Genomic DNA, 17926 nt, shown 5'->3' on the forward strand with positions numbered 1-17926 from the left:
AGCCCTGGCCGTATGTATGCACGAGTAGGCGTTTGAGACCCCGCCCGTATATACATATACGTGGTCGTATTTTCTTTCTTGCACCCTAGCCGCTGTACGTACATGTACATGCTATGTGCGCGCCTCTACTACGACACGTGCGCCCCTCTACTACGATACGTGCACGCCTCTACATCGACCAGTACGTATGTACACGTTCGCGACCAGAATGACAATGCTACGTACGCTTCGACCAGGTGGGTCCCGACTGTCAGGCACTTCCTTGCCTGCGAAGATGTAGCTGGTGGGTCCCGGCAGTCAGGGGGTGAATCGTTTTTTTTGCCCGGACGCACTTCCTTGCGTGCGAAGATGTAGCTGGTGGGTCCCAGCAGTCAGGGGGACACGTTTTTTTTCACGAAATACAGTGGCCCGTCCGGTGGGTCCCAGCTATCAGGTGGAGGAATCATTATTTTCTGCGTAATAAGGAGGCACTTCCTTGCTGCGGCCGTAGACCCAGCTGTCAGCCTCTCCACGTACAGTCCACGTCCGATGGAAGTCGTTCCTTGACCATGTTGACCACGCCGCGCCAAGAGCACCAGGGCGGTGGACGACGGCGAGGCCTAGGAAGGGGACGACACGGAGGTAGGGAAGACTCGGCAGTTATTTCCCACACGGAGGGGAGTACGACTGTACGAGGGTTTACTGGTTCGTCTGCCGTCGCCAGAGAATAACAGCAGGTGTGGGTGAGTAGAGGGATGGCTAGGCCAGCGATGGGAGTACGGTCGAGCGGTGAGGCCTGCGCGGCAGCACAGCCGGCCGCGAGGAGGAGGGAGCAGGCAGTCCCGCCGGCGCTTGTTTGAGCAGCTGGAGCAGGAAGAGCAGAGATTGAAGAAGCACGACGGCCGTTGGATGGACATCCAACAGTCAGTGCTTGTGCGTCAACCTTTTTTTTAGGAAAGCCTCAAATCTGTGGAAAACAGCATACAGCCCATCTGCTATTATTTCTAATAATTTACATCCCATTTGCTAATTCTTAAGGTTTTTTTGGAGCCCATATTCTTTTTGTTAGCATTACAGCCCATATTGTGGCAACGGTTAAAAAATTATACGAAATTTTGCATATTTCGGTGCGGTCCGAACTGTTTTTAATCCTGAAATTTTGACTCACATTCAAATTGATTTTAAAAATAAATGTATATCAATATAAAATCCAACAAATTCTCCACGCATAAAAATTAATGTAATTTAAAATCTTGAAATGAAAAAAATATTTGAAACTAATTGCCGGTTTGATATGTTTTAAAAATGTACAACCCATTTCTCATTACTGATGGGCCATTTTCTCGGCCAGCCGAATGAAAGCTCTCCTCGTCTTGAAAGATTTGTAGCCCAACAGGCCTGACAAAGCGACTTACTTAGCAAATCACAAAAAAACTGGGTTGTGGCTGTGGACCCAGCTGTCAGCCTCTCCACGTACAGTACTCTTTCGATGGAAGTCATTCCTTGACCACGCCGCGCGGAGAGCACCACGGCGGTGGACGACGGCGAGGCCTAGGAAGGGGACGACGCGGCAGTGGAAGCCCGCGCAGAGAGGACTACGAGGGTTCACTGGTTCGGCTGCGGTGTGAGGTTGCCGTCACCGCAGGGCCTAGCCAGCGGTGGGAATAGTAGGGGCGGTGAGGCCTCTGCGGCAGCACAGCCGGCCACGGGAGGCAGGAGCATGCGGCACGACCGGCGCTGCTTTGGGCAGCTGGAGCAAGAAGACTAGAGGTTGAAGAAGCACTACGGCTGTTGGATGGACATCGTACGGTCACTGGAGCTAGAATCGTTCATATTGACTAAGTTGACAAAGCCCTTCGTCCCCGTCAACTTAGTAGGCCCACAAGTCAGCCTCCCAGCAAGGTGGGTCCCAGCTAGCCGGGGGAGTATTCATTTCTTTGTCCGTAATAAGGAGGCACTTCCGGTGGGTCCGAGCTGACAGCGGGGGGGGGGCGTACATTTTTTTGCGAAATACGGTGGCCCGTCCGGTGGGTCCCAGCAGTCAGGGGGAAACGATTTTTTCGCAAAATACTGGTGGCCCATCCGGTGCGTCTCCGCTGTCAGGTGGAGGAATAATTATTTTGCATGTAATAAGGAGGCACTTCCTTGCTGCGGCCGTCGACCCAGCTGTCAGCCTCTCCACGTACAGTCCACGTCCGATGGAAGCCGTTCCTTGACCACGTTGACCATGCCGCGCCGAGAGCACCAGGGCGGTGGACGACGGCGAGGCCTAGGAAGGGGACGATGCGGAGCCGAGGAAGACGCGGCAGTGGATGCCCATGCGTAGAGGACTACGAGGGTTCACTGGTTCGCTACGGTGTGAGGCTGCCGTCGCCGCAGAATAACAGGGGGTGTGGGTGAGTAGAGGGATGGCCTGGCCAGCAGTGGGAGTAGTAGGAGGCGGTGAGGCCTCCGCGGCAGCACAGCCGGCCACGAGAGGCGGGAGCAGGCGGCACGACCGGCGCTGCTTTGGGCAGCTGGAGCAAGAAGACCAGAGCTTGAAGAAGCACTATGGCCGTTGGATGGACATCGTACGGTCAGTCGAGCTAGAATCGTGCATATTGACTAAGTTGACAAAGCCCTTCCTCCCCGTCAACTTAGTAGGCCCACTATACTGGGTCCCAGCTAGCAGGGGGATTATTCATTTTTTTTGTGCGTAATAAGGAGGCACTTCCATGCGTGCGAAGATATAGCTGGTGGGTCCGAGCTGTCAGCGGCGGTAACGTTTTTTTCACGAAATACAGAGGCCGTTTCGGTGGGTCCCAGATGTCAGGTGGAGGAAATCATTATTTTGCGCGTAATAAGGAGGCATTTCCTTGCGTGCGGCCGTGGACCCAGCTGTCAGCCTCTCCACGTACAGTCCACTTCAGATGCATGTTGGTCGTTGACCATGCTGACCACGCCACACCGAGAGCACCAGGGCGGTGGACGACGGCAATGCCTAGGAAGGGAACGACACGGAGGCAGGGAAGACTCGGCCGTTGTTTTTGTTTCCCACGCGGAGGGGAGTACGACTGTACGAGGGTTTATTGGTTTGTCTGTTGTCGCCGGAGAATAACAGCAGGTGTGGGTGAGTAGAGGGATGGCTAGGGCAGCGATGGGAGTACGGTCGGGCGGTGAGGCCTGCGCGGCAGCACAGCCGGCCGCGGGGAGGAGGGAGCAGGCAGTCCTGCCGGCGCTTGTTTGAGCGGCTGGAGCAGGAAGAGCAGAGATTGAAGAAGCACGACGACAGTTGGATGGACATCCAACAGTATACAGGCCATCTGTGGAAAGCCTCAAATCTGTGGAAAACAACATACAGCCCATCTGCCATTATTTCAAATAATTTACAGCCCATTTGCTAATTCTTACGGGTTTTTTCGGAGCCCATATTCTTTATGTTAGCATTACAGCCCATATTGTGGCCACGGTTAAAAAATTATACGAAATTTTGCATATGTCTGTGAGGTCTGAACTGTTGTTAATCCCGAAATTTCGAGTCACATTCAGACTAATTTTAAAAATAAATGTATATCAATATAAAATCCAATAAATTGTCCACGCATAAAAATCAATGCAATTTAAAATCTCGAAATGAAAAAAAGATATTTGAAAATAATTTCCGGTTTGATGTGTTTTAAAAATGTACAGCCCATTTCTCATTACTGATAGGCCATTTTCTTGGCCAGCCGAATGAAGCTCTCCTCGTCTTGAAAGATTTGCAGCCCAGCAGGCCTGATAAAGCGACTTACTTGACAAATCACAAAAGAACTAGGCTAGCCATTTTCAGAAAGAAAAAAAACTACTGGGCTGGTCTGTGGTAAACATAAAAGAAAAGGCTGTCTAGACAGGCCAGAGTGTCCCGCACAGCCCAGTTGACACCCTGCTTCCGTCTCAACCACAAATTAGATAAATGCCACTCCAATTATGGCGATTCATAAAAATGCCACTGCAATTTCCAAACTTTGAAAAATGCCACTGCAATTTTTGCAAACTTTGAAAAACGCCACTACAGTTTGCAAACTTTGAAAAATGCCACTCCAGACTTTGAAAAATGCCACTAGAAATGGCATGAAATGGCATTTTTCAAAGTTTGGAAATTGTAGTGGCATTTCTCGGATACACCAGATTTGGAGTGGCATTTATCAAATTAACCCAAAACAAAAATAACTGGGCGAGCTGCTGGGTCCCTTGTTTCAGCCGCTCGTTGTGCAATTCTCTCGTTTATTGACTACATTGACAATGGCATGGGACCCAGATGTCAGAAATCCACTAGGAGGAGCCATTTTTTTATTGGCTTGAAATAAGGAGGCACTTGCTTGCGTACTGCCATGACCTTGGCGGATCCCTGCTGTCATCCTCTCCATGTACAGTACCAGTTAGTCGTGCTTCAAAACTGATTGGCACGCCATTAAAAAAATAAAGGTCGATAACTAATGCGGCACCTCGGGCCAACTCGGCCAGATTGCATTTTGCACGAGAAATTGCACACCATGTTTCGTTGACATGTGGTCCCGTTCCAACATATCAATGAGACGATGGCGAGTAGTAGGAGTATTTCCGAACAGACGTGTAGGCCGGGGCGCCTCTTCGTTAACCGTGGCAAACTCGCAACCATCCACCGACTCTTCGCCTTTCCCTCTCAATTTGGAACTGCTGTCATACGCTCTTCCTCTCCCTCCTCCATTTTCCTTCAGCCCTTCACCCTTTCTTCTGCCATTGTTCGATCGTCTTCTCCATGGAGGGAACAGGCCAGAAACGACCCTGTTATTCTTGCCCCGATCTGAAAGATGACGTGGAGGAGGAACTCATTGATCGGTGCGACGTCATCACCTCGGCTAGCATGGCAGGTTCGTTCAAGCCCATTGTCGACTCAACTAATAACATCATTACAAAGAACCCAAGAGTCAAGGAGCGGTTTGATCTCCCCTATCTTCTTCGCCGTGACCCTGATGACTGGCGCCGGCACGATGGAGGCCTCGCCCTGTTCCAGTTGATGTCGCTTGATAATGATACGTATGATGTTAAGATGCCATCGCTTGAGGGCAAGGCTTGGGCGGGCGCAAATGGAGATTGGGTTGTTTACATTGGGTCCAACTGCGAGTGGGAACTTGTGAATGTGTACACTAGTCACCGGGTTCCACTTCCAAAAATCTCAGCACACTGCCCAGAGGTTGAGCACACCGGTAATGTACGTGCGTTCAAATACGATCATGGTGACTGTCTTCTACGGAAGATAGCAATTTGTCGAGTTCCCAACCGCTCTTGGAATTACAACAACTATGAAGGTGTTGCTATCTTCGACAAGCTTGTTGCCATCCTTAGTGGTTTGACTCGATGGACATTGCTCAAAAATCAGTTTGTGTGCACGAATGAGTATTGTGATGCAATTCAATACGAGGGCCTTGTGTTTGCTGCCACCACTCGTGGCACTCTTTTTGCATGGTATCCTCGTAGTTTCGGTACGTTCGTCTTCCACCGTAATTATAATTGTTTCATCCACATGCATGCGGGTTAGCAAGTTTCCCTTTACTAATTAACCTTCTTCTTGTGTTTCCAAGGTCCTGTGAATATCCCACCACCTATACTTGAAAAAATTTATAACCAAGAGGGAGATGCCGATGGTGATGATCACGAGCAGCGCCCATATACTCTGTGGCGCCTGGCAACTAATTCCGATGGATCACCTCTTCTTGTGTGTATACAGGCCACTAATGATGTTACTGCTAAGGAAGCAGGTGTCTCCCATGGGCGCACTCTCCAGACCTATTCCAACACCCGTTGCATGGTATTCGGGATGGATACTAGTGTGCTAGCGCCAACTCCTTCTCCCTGGCACAGAATTGATAGTCTTGGAGAAAACTCGCTCTTCCTTGGACAAAACTATTCGATGATGGTGAAAGGCGATCCAACTGCTATTGACACATTTATGAGAAGCAACTGTGTTTATACCTCGGACATTTGGGTGGTTCCCTACCCTGGTACTGATATAGTAGGCCGCTTCAGCCTGCATAATCAGTCCTGCGTTGGTCTCCAGATCGACAACGGATGGCCCATCCCAGAGAATCACTTGTGGTTCAAAGCAAGCATTTCCAACGCCGCGGAATGGTTGAGTTGAAGTTCATTTCATGGCTTGTTATTTGTTGTGTGGTGAAAACTTTAGTATTTATAATGTATCCTCGTTGTCGATGTGGGTTGATGACCTGCTGTATGTAATAAAATGATATGCCTGTGATAAACTTACTAAATTTATGAATGGCTTTCGAGTCGCTTCTGTGAGTGAGTGGTGCGACGAGGAAAAAAATATTTTCCGAATACATAATTGTACGTGCATTGCAACAGTTTATCGGATGAGGCCAATCAACAATAGTAGCACACTATTTGTACTAGCTTCACATGCTTCGCGCGTCGGGCGGGTGTTTTTACTGTAGCCATATGTTAATGTGTTCGCTGTACGTAACCAGCACCTCGAATCCTCGATACTAGTACTATATAGTAGGAGTAAGTAGTAGGAGTAGTAGGGTGGCATGGGCCAGAACAAGCATTCACGTCCAGGAGTACGGCACACGCCACCACCACGACATCCATCTGACACCATATTATTTCTTGGAGTCCGTGCTAGAGCAATCTCTTCAACCTGATTCAGAAGGCGACACACATGTCCACCACGATGCTGCTTCAGAAGGCGGCGCAGATGGGCGCCACCTCGTCGAGCTCCTCGTTCCTGCGTGGGCTGGGCCTGGACATCTCGTCGTCGTCGCCGGCGTCGACGTCATCAGGTCAACATCAATAGCAGGAGCACCACCACTAGGAGCCCATACAAATGCAGTTCCCGGAGGGGTCGCTACAGCAATGGCCGCCGCGGTTGGAGCCCGAGCCAGCTCCGATGATGTCGGCCGGGCTGGGCCTCGGGTTACCATACGACTCTACCGGCTGTCCGATGGGGTTGCCGGAGCTCATGATGGGCCAGTCATCACTGTTCAGCGCCAAGCCGGCCACGCTGGACTTCCTGGGGCTCGGGATGAGCCCCAGCGGCGCAACGACGAGCAAGGGCCTCCCCGTATTCATGCAGCCCATGGGCGGCGCGGTCGGCATGGCCCGGACCGGCAGCAGCGTGGCAGAGACATTCGGCTCCGGCCCGAGCGCTCAGGCCAAGCCTTGGGAGAGGAACCCGAGTAGCTCGCCGATCCTGTGAAGGACTGCTGGGCAGTATCAACACGTAGCACAGCAGCTGCAAATGCTGCTTGTGTCTAATTAGCAGCAGCTAGTCGTCAGTTCTTCGCCGTTCTTTTGTTTCTTAGGTTACAATCAAGTACGTAAGTTACTTTTGTTCCTTTAGGCTTCAGCTTAGTACTCCTGCCCTGCCCTACCCTGCCCTAAAGCAAAGTTTCTTTTCAAGTTCATTCACAGATCAGTCGGTGTTTCCTGCAATTAACTGCACCTTAACATTCTGTACTGTGGGTTAATTAGAGAAGACGACAGGGTGTTTCCTGCAAAAGTGCGGATGAGGACCAGTCAAGCCACCTGCCTGCCACTTGTTAAGTTGTGATAGGCTGGGGACTAAATCATCACATCTAGTGCAAGTTGGGGTATGATGGAGTTACATTTTGCAAGTTTGGGACTAAATCATCACATTTCATGCAAGTTAGGGTACTTGGGGTGCTTTTACCTCTAACTTCAGCCATCGCGCGGCGGGTGAGGTGGGGGTTTGCCGATAGTCGGTTTCCTTAACTGCGGTCCCACTTGTAAGGCCAACTCCAACGCACGACCCCAAACGGACCTCCGTTTTGCACGAACTCCAACGATAATTTTGACTAGAAAAGCAAGACCAAAGAAAACAAGAACCACAAGAATACATTTTACTACTCCTGTAAGTTGGATCAGTGCCTTCTCGATGCATTCATTGTTGATCCGCGGAGGCTCGATCTTGTGTGCTTCTTTCTTCTTCGAGTGTAAAGAAGTAGACGTTGCTTCCTCGCATCTAGTCTCATGTCTAGCCTCTATTCTAGTAGGAGTATCAACTAGTGCACTAATCTCATCCGAGAGCATAACCGAAGATTTGGTCGGGTTCTTCCTCCTTTTGCCGACACGTGGGACATCCAGCATCCAGGTCGTGTCATGAAAGAAAATAGAGTGGTAGTTGAAGCCACAAGATGTGCGTCTTGGGTTAAACTGTAAATAGAATCTTACTACTCTTGATTAACTCCAAAAGCGGCCACCGAAGATCTTTATTGGATTTGTTTTTATCACTAGCACGTCGAGGTGAAAGATGTGCAGGTTTAATGGGTCCTCTTGCGTTTTCACTGACATGTGGGGCCGCATGTGAGCAAACAGACGATGGGCTCTGCGCGTCCGCTGGCTGGCTGAGAAGAGAGATAGAGGAGAGCTGAGCACGGACTCCAGTTTGTTCTACGTACATCGATATAGGCTCGATATAGTGGGGTGGCATGGGCCATAACTAGCATTCACGTCTAGCAGTACGGCACACGCCACCCACACGAGTCCCATCCGACACCAATTTTCTTGGAGTCCGTGCTACAACCATCTCTTCTCCCTCCTGTTTTCTCAGCCATCGCGCGGTGGGCGGGGTGGGGGTTTGCCGATAGTCGGTTTGATCAACTACGGTCCCACTTGTAAGTGAAAATGCAACACCGCACGCATTCTTGCTTAAGCGGCGTGCCAGACCAACCGTGTGGGGGTGCGACGCGAACACAGCAGGCTTTTACTTTTGAACTCGTAACTTGTAAAATTTGGTTCTGCTCCATGGCGCAACCGATCGATAGAAAATAACGATTTTGCCTAGAGTAATGGGAAGTTTGGTTCTGGCGCCGTTCATGCATGGAGTACTTACGAAAATTATGAAGTCGATGCGAAAGGTAAGATAATTACTATAGTATCATATACTACTACATGGATTTGACGGAAAGATAAAAATACATACGGATCCATCAATGTTCAACGACATCCTCACGCCCTACTGCGCCGGGTCACCAACCGACGTGTGAGGAGCAGCGGCGTTGGCGGTGAGCTCAACGTGCTTCTGAACAGTGCCGTCCAAGGTTGCCCTACGCTCCCAGAAGGCCGGCGTCCTATCGTCCTGCTCTTGCATGTAGTAGTCCTTGTGGACGATTTGCGCGTAGACATGGGTGATTATGTCGATGGTGTCTTGCTGCGCTAGGCGCTGCGCGGCGAGCGCGACCTCGAGGTCGACATTCTCCGGCGCGACGGCGGGCAGTCGCAGGGCCACCAGTGCGTCGAAGAGGTTCTTACCATAGTGGCCATTGAGGGTGGCGGGCATCGCAGAGCCTGGGCGCGTCGGCTGGAGGCTTACGTCAAAGTCGTCCGCAAGCTTCTTGTCGATAGTGAACTTGTCGAGGAAATCGACGAGGACCTCATCGAACAAGGAGACGAAGCTATCGTCCAAGCGGCCCCTCGCCCTGGCGGCCTCAAGCAATACTATCTGGAGACGTTCCTCGGTGCCGGGCCGCAGGCCGGCATCATGGACCATCTGGCACAGCCGGCTGATGCTCGCGCGCATCGCCTCCATGGGTCTAGCGTAGCTTCTAGTCAACTGATCTTGCGATTCGAGTGATCACTCAGCCCTTGGTTAGCGTGCGTAGGTGCATAGGATTTCGTACTACTCCTCGGCCCTCTACTGCACCTGCCTTTGGCTGTATGATAGGTGGGCCAGCCACCCCCTGGGGCCACGTGTCATTCACCCAAAGGCAGTTGCCCTAAGTCAATGAAGTTGCGTCCCCCTCCGTGCCGGTGCAGTATGGTCATCTTACCGGACTTCTAGTTGGGGCCAAACTAGAGAAGTTTGATGTTTACTGGTTTATTGGTCCCCTTTGCATTTTGCGCCAAGTTTTGACCTTTGATTTAACTAATAAAATGTTAATGCATGTAAACAAAAATGTTCTGTAAGTCACCTTACGACAACCAAATAATCCCAAAATACTTAGGCACGGTGCATTAACTCCCTCCTTGTTTCTTATTTTGTGACATATCAACCAATGAGAGATGTGGGCCGTGCATGCTTTCAATGACTTGAGACTACCAAACATGACATGCAGTGTTTACTTCATTGCATGTAATCCTATTAGTACTCTAGTTAGGAGTAGCAAAAAAACATTAAGTTCTCTCGCCGATAGGAATGAAACGCCATGTATTTATTTACAGAGGGAGTAGTACATTTTTGGTGACATGCATTACTAGATATTGCTAGTCAAATACTAAAATCCAGATGGACGTGGTAGTACTCCTAAATCCAGACGGTGGTGCTACTAGTACTAGTAGTAGTACTACCAATGTAGGAGTAGTAGTAGGAGTACTAGCATTGTACTATCCGTTGGTCAAATTATTACGTGTTGCTCCTCACAGTGAAGTGACAAGACCCTGCGCCGGAGATGACACCTGAGTATAGGTGCCATGTTCGGCATACCATAGTCAGCCTCACCGTCTGCAGTCACTATCATCATGGCTGTAGAGGTAGCCTACTTACAACTAGCCCTTTTCGACATAATTTCCCGTGCGTAGATGCTCGTGCATTGCACGGAACACCAAGATTGGGGGTGGACGGCTCCGGCAGCGGGCATAGCGCCAGATTTTTCCATGGCCTTCTACTCCTAGATGTGGTTGGGAGGAGATGAGGCTGATTGTGAGAGACAAGGAGTTGTTTGTAAATAGGTAACAAGTACGGGCATATTTTTGCAAAAATGGTGAAGCTTGGTTTGTATGCGTCAGATCTAGATCCGACGGCTATTGATGAAAGATGGGAGGCACACCATCATCACCAACTCAGGACCTATTTGATTCGCAGGATTTTGAAAACGCAGGAATAGGACACGGCAATATTACAAGTTTCAAACTGATATTACAAATGTTAGGAGTAATGCTGCACCTACGAAGAGGGAATTACTAGGAAGTTTATGTAAGAACTTTCGTTACTTTAGGTGGACGCAGCATTATCGTACAAACTAAAATCCACCGCCCTGACAAGTCACTAATGGGCAAATAAGTTTTCGAGTCTCTGGCCACTTGATGTTTCAAAAACAAATTCAGCTTTTGCGGAGAAATGAGCTCCACCGTGTACCCGCGCGGGTGTGGCTGGGCACGAAGCGTGAGTACGTGCACGGTGCACCTATTCTCTTCTTGTATACGTACACCACCTACGTGGGGTTGTGTGAGAGAGATACAAACCTAGAGAGATATAGTGTGTGGGTTCTTGAGAGTTTTGTGTGGGGGGGGTCAATCAAAAAATTTAACATATGCAATGTGTGTGAAATAGAGTCTTGGATATAACATATATATATAGAGGGGACGATCCACGAGAAGAGAGTGGAGGTATCATCGGCTTGAGGTGTCCATAGAATCGAAGAGAGGGATGATGTGTGTGTGTGCACACGTGATCGATAAAGAGTGCCATCGAATTTGTGTGTGCCCACGTCAAAGATATAGAGTCCTTAACTACATAGGAAGATCAATCGCCCTTTGTAAGAGAAAGGAGAGACATAACTTGTGAGGTACGTCGATCGATGGGGGGGGTAGTTAAAGTTGATCTAGGTATATGTTGCGAGATCGATCGGTATACATGCATGTGTGTGTTAGAAGCAAATGAGGCACGAGGAGAAGGATAGAGAGAGAGGGATGCATGTAGGAGGTGGTACGAGAGGCATACTATATCGAGGGGGAGGAGTGTGCGAGTACGAGAATGATGAAAAGAGTGGTGGGAGTGAGGCATGGACGGTGACAAGAGAAGAGGGGAAGCTTGTGTTTGTGCTAGGCACACATGGCTAGAGAGGCATATCGATCGATGTGTGCCGTAAAGAAGGAGCTGGGGGGCTACACACACTGTGGGTGAACGACCTAAAGTGAAAAGATGAATTTGCGCGATGGAGCTAGAGAATGCCGAGGGAGGGTGAGAGGGATGCGGGTGTGTGCATGCACAAGAGAAACTTAGCGCTAGCTATAAAGATAAGAGGGTTGTGCGGGTGTAAAAGACGAATAGAGATCATATATACTTCATTATAAAAAGCGAATTCGGATATTTGAAGAATTTATCATAGTGTTTCAAACTGGCGGATGTGTGAATATATATAACGGTGATACACATGGTGTGGTTATGAACATGGTATACTACATTTAATATATTTTATCTCTACTCTTATAAAAACGGAGTTGTTGATGATGGTGTGCCTGCCATCCTGCATTATAGGTCGTCTGATTTATATCTGGCGAATAGCAAGGAAACTATGATGGTTGAAGATGGCAACAATCATGATTGTAGATTCTTATTGAAATAGAGAAACGAATTCAAATTTAGTTCGAATTGCAGCGGTAGTATAGACAATTGGAATGCACTAAAATGTTGGTATGAGTAGGTTGCATGCATTATACAGCAAGCGAAAAAATTTAATCGGACATAACATGGATTCATACTCCCTCCTTCCATCTATATAGGGCGTAATGAGATTTTTAAGACCGCCTTTGACTATTGACAAGATTAATAGTACATGACATGCACAACGTGAAAATTATTTCATTGAAAGAACCTTTCACAGACAAATTTAACGGTGTGCTTTGTGTAAGTTGCATGTCATATATCATTGCTCTAATATTTGGTCAAAGTTAGCATCGAAAAACGCATTAGGCCCTATATAGATGGAAGGAGGGAGTAGCTTTGAATAGCATTTGTATAGTAAAACGGGGCAAGACTCTCTCTTTGTGTGGTGTGAATAGTTTTATTTTTTTTCATTTTCTTTTTGGTTGAGGGAAGTGCGAATTGATTTGGTACGTACAAGTACAATATTACTACACGTTAGGCTTGTCCCTAAAATTCAACCCGCGTCTTGTTATATCCCAAAAATCCAGATATCGTGCTCCCAAAACTGGCGCCTTCACAACCCGCGCCTTGCTATCCCGAAATTACAACGCACGCGAAAACTCTCTCTAGCTGCCAAATCCCGACACGCGAAATCCCCCTTCTAACCCTGAGCTGAAAGGGCCGCTAGTTCAAATCGGTGGGGGGTACTTTTGTAACACACCCTACATTTTGGACAAGCGCGTTCCTAACTCATGCTTCACCCCCTCCCATCGCCCCCTTTTCGCCATTCGAAATCCCAGGCCGCCATAACCTCTCTGCTCCAGCCGCAAAACCCCACCCTCCTCCGTCCGCCATGTCACCGCTGCCCAGCCGGAGCCTCTTCCCCGACGACGTCGTCCACCGCAACAGCTCGACATCCCTCGTCCACCTCCCCGGATGAGGATTTGTCGTCCATCTCGCCGTCCCGCCGGTTCAGCCGCCCCGTCCTCCACCTCCAAGGAGCTGCTCCGATGATCACCTCGTCTATCGTGTCTGCTCCATCCCCATAGCGCCGCCTTAACCTGCTCCACCGGAACCGCGGCATCCTCACCGACTCCTTGGATGAAGCCGAGACCTACTCGGTGTTGGGTTTCGTAGTAATTTCAAAAAAATTCCTACGCACACGCAAGATCATGTGATGCATAGCAACGAGGGGGAGAGTGTTGTCTACGTACCCAACGCAGACCGACTGCGGAAGCGATGACACGACGTAGAGGAAGTAGTCGTATGTCTTCACGATCCAACCGATCAAGTACCGAAACTATGGCACCTCCGAGTTCGAGCACACGTTCAGCTCGATGACGATCCCGGACTCCGATCCAGCAAAGTGTCGGGGAAGAGTTCCGTCAGCACGACGGCGTGGTGACGATCTTGATGTACTACAGCAGCAGGGCTTCGCCTAAACTCCGCTATAGTATTATCGAGGAATATGGTGGCAGGGGGCACCGCACACGGCTAAGGAATAGATCACGTGGATCAACTTGTGTGTCTAGAGGTGCCCCCTGCCTCCGTATATAAAGGAGTAGAGGGGGGAGGCTGGCCGGCCAAGGAGGAGGGCGCAGGAGAGTCCTACTCCCTCTGGGAGTAGGATTCCCCCCCAATCCTAGTCGGAATAGGATTCACGGAGGGGGAAAAGAGGAGGAGGGGGCCGGCCACCTCTCCTAGTCCTAATAGGACTAGGGGAAGGGGGAGGCGCGCAGCCCATCTAGGGCAGCCCCTTCTCTTTTCCACTAAGGCCCACTATGGCCCATATAGCTCCCGGGGGGTTCCGGTAACCCTCCCGGTATTCCGGTAAAATCCCGATTTCACCCGGAACACTTCCGATATCCAAACATAGGCTTCCAATATATCAATCTTTATGTCTCGACCATTTCGAGACTCCTCGTCATGTCCGTGATCACATCCGGGACTCCGAACAACATTCGGTACATCAAAATGCATAAACTCATAATATAACTGTCATCGTAACCTTAAGCGTGCGGACCCTACGGGTTCGAGAACAATGTAGACATGATCGAGACACGTCTCCGGTCAATAACCAATAGCGGGACCTGGATGCCCATATTGGCTCCTACATATTCTACGAAGATCTTTATCGGTCAGACCGCATAACAACATACGTTGTTCCCTTTGTCATCGGTATGTTACTTGCCCGAGATTCGATCGTCGGTATCCAATACCTAGTTCAATCTCGTTACCGGCAAGTCTCTTTACTCATTCCGTAATACATCATCTCGCAACTAACTCATTAGTTGTAATGCTTGCAAGGCTTATGTGATGTGCATTACCGAGAGGGCCCAGAGATACCTCTCCGACAATCGGAGTGACAAATCCTAATCTCGAAATATGCCAACCCAACATCTACCTTTGGAGACACCTGTAATGCTCCTTTATAATCACCCAGTTACGTTGTGACGTTTGGTAGCACCCAAAGTGTTCCTCCGGTAAACGGGAGTTGCATAATCTCATAGTCATAGGAACATGTATAAGTCATGAAGAAAGCAATAGCAACATACTAAACGATCGGGTGCTAAGCTAATGGAATGGGTCATGTCAATCAGATCATTCAACTAATGATGTGACCTCGTTAATCAAATAACAACTCATTGTTCATGGTCAGGAAACATAACCATCTTTGATTAACGAGCTAGTCAAGTAGAGGCATACTAGTGACACTTTGTTTGTCTATGTATTCACACATGTATTATGTTTCCGGTTAATACAATTCTAGCATGAATAATAAACATTTATCATGATTATAAGGAAATAAATAATAACTTTATTATTGGCTCTAGGGCATATTTCCTTCAGTCTCCCACTTGCACTAGAGTCAATAATCTAGATTACACTGTAATGAATCTAACACCCATGGAGCCTTGGTGCTGATCATGTTTTGCTCGTGGAAGAGGCTTAGTCAACGGGTCTGCAACATTCAGATCCGTATGTATCTTGCAAATCTCTATGTCTCCCACCTGGACTAGATCCCGGATGGAGTTGAAGCGTCTCTTGATGTGTTTGGTCCTTTTGTGAAATCTGGATTCCTTTGCCAAGGCAATTGCACCAGTATTGTCACAAAAGATTTTCATTGGACCCGATGCATTAGGTATAACACCTAGATCGGATATGAACTCCTTCATCCAGACTCCTTCGTTCGCTGCTTCCGAAGCAGCTATGTACTCCGCTTCACATGTAGATCCCGCTACGACGCTTTGTTTAGAACTGCACCAACTGACAGCTCCACCGTTTAATGTAAACACGTATCCGGTTTGCGATTTACAATCGTCCGGATCAGTGTCAAAGCTTGCATCAACGTAACCTTTTACGGTGAGCTCTTTGTCACCTCCATATACGAGAAACATATCCTTAGTCCTTTTCAGGTATTTCAGGATGTTCTTGACCGCTGTCCAGTGATCCACTCCTGGATTACTTTGGTACCTCCCTGCTAAACTTATAGCAAGGCACACATCAGGTCTGGTACACAGCATTGCATACATGATAGATCCTATGGTTGATGCATAGGGAACATCTTTCATATTCTCTTTACCTTCTGCAGTGGTCGGGCATTGAGTCTTACTCAACTTCACAGCTTGTAACACAGGCAAGAACCCTTTCTTTGCTTGATCCATTTTGAACTTCTTCAAAATTTTGTCAAGGTATGTGCTTTGTGAAAGTCCAATTAAGCGTCTTGATCTATCTCTATAGATCTTAATGCCTAATATGTAAGCAGCTTCACCGAGGTCTTTCATTGGAAAACTTTTATTCAAGTATCCCTTTATGCTATCCAGAAATTCTATATCATTTCCAATCAGCAATATGTCATCCACATATAATATCAGAAATGCTACAGAGCTCCCACTCACTTTCTTGTAAATACAGGCTTCTCCGAAAGTCTGTATAAAACCAAATGCTTTGATCACACTATCAAAACGTTTATTCCAACTCCGAGAGGCTTGCACCAGTCCATAAATGGATCGCTGGAGTTTGTACACTTTGTTAGCTCCCTTTGGATCGACAAAACCTTCCGGTTGCATCATATACAACTCTTCTTCCAGAAATCCATTCAGGAATGCAGTTTTGACATCCATCTGCCAAATTTCATAATCATAAAATGCGGCAATCGCTAACATGATTCGGATGGACTTAAGCATCGCTACGGGTGAGAAGGTCTCATCGTAGTCAATCCCTTGAACTTGCCGAAAACCTTTTGCGACAAGTCAAGCTTTGTAGACAGTAACATTACCATCAGCGTCAGTCTTCTTCTTAAAGATCCATTTATTTTCAATTGCTTGCCGATCATCGGGCAAGTCAACCAAAGTCCATACTTTGTTCTCATACATGGATCCCATCTCAGATTTCATGGCTTCAAGCCACTTTGCGGAATCTGGGCTCACCATCGCTTCTTCATAGTTCGTAGGTTCATCATGATCTAGTACCATGACTTGCAGAACAGGATTACCGTACCACTCTGGTGCGGATCTTACTCTAGTTGATCTACGAGGTTCAGTAGTATCTTGATCTGAAGTTTCATGATCATTATCATTGGCTTCCTCACTAACTGGTGTAGGTGTCACTGAAACAGTTTTCTGTGATGTACTACTTTCCAGTAAGGGAGCAGGTACAGTTACCTCATCAAGTTCTACTTTCCTCCCACTCACTTCTTTCGAGATAAACTCCTTCTCTAGAAAGGATCCATTCTTAGCAACGAAAGTCTTGCCTTTGGATCTGTGATAGAAGGTGTACCCAACAGTCTCCTTTGGGTATCCTATGAAGACACATTTCTCCGATTTGGGTTCGAGCTTATCAGGTTGAAGCTTTTTCACATAAGCATCGCAGCCCCAAACTTTAAGAAATGACAACTTTGGTTTCTTGCCAAACCACAGTTCATAAGGCGTCGTCTCAACGGATTTTGATGGTGCCCTATTTAACGTGAATGCGGCCGTCTCTAAAGCATAACCCCTAAATGATAGCGGTAAATCAGTAAGAGACATCATAGATCGCACCATATCTAGTAAAGTATGATTACGACGTTCGGACACACCATTACGCTGTGGTGTTCCGGGTGGCGTGAGTTGCGAAACTATTCCACAGTTTTTCAAATGTACACCAAACTCGTAACTCAAATATTCTCCTCCACGATCAGATCGTAGAAACTTTATTTTCTTGTTACGATGATTTTCAACTTCACTCTGAAATTCTTTGAACTTTTCAAATGTTTCAGATTTATGTTTCATTAAGTAGATATACCCATATCTGCTTAAATCATCTGTGAAGGTGAGAAAATAACGATATCCGCCACGAGCCTCAATATTCATCGGACCACATACATCGGTATGTATGATTTCCAACAAATCTGTTGCTCTCTCCATAGTACCGGAGAACGGTGTTTTAGTCATCTTGCCCATGAGGCACGGTTCGCAAGTACCAAGTGATTCATAATCAAGTGGTTCCAAAAGTCCATCAGTATGGAGTTTCTTCATGCACTTTATACCGATATGACCTAAACGACAGTGCCACAAATAAGTTGCACTTTCATTATCAACTCTGCATCTTTTGGCTTCAACATTATGA

This window comes from Triticum urartu, chromosome 7A (assembly GCF_056163025.1).
Source record: "Triticum urartu cultivar PI428250 chromosome 7A, HENAU_Tu73, whole genome shotgun sequence".
Taxonomy (NCBI): domain Eukaryota; kingdom Viridiplantae; phylum Streptophyta; class Magnoliopsida; order Poales; family Poaceae; genus Triticum; species Triticum urartu.